The following is a 267-nucleotide window of genomic DNA, read 5'->3' on the forward strand; positions in this document are numbered from 1 at the left end:
GGTTTCCAATGCACGGTCCGGGGGCTGTCGGGGGGTTCATTAAAGGGGGGGCAGGGGCGTGTCCAGGTAGAGGCCCAGGGGGGCACCAGGGCTATGCATTTACTGCCAACCCCTCCCGGTTTTTTAGCAATAAATTTCACAAATCACTGGTTGTATTTTAATAAAACTCTCAGAAAGCAATCACTGGGTATTCATCTACAACTGATTAACTTTTTGGAGCCATCCAGACGACCTAAGCAAATACAAAAATGGCTATGCCCCTGTCAA

Source organism: Kryptolebias marmoratus, linkage group LG10 (genome assembly GCF_001649575.2).
Source record: "Kryptolebias marmoratus isolate JLee-2015 linkage group LG10, ASM164957v2, whole genome shotgun sequence".
Classification (NCBI taxonomy): domain Eukaryota; kingdom Metazoa; phylum Chordata; class Actinopteri; order Cyprinodontiformes; family Rivulidae; genus Kryptolebias; species Kryptolebias marmoratus.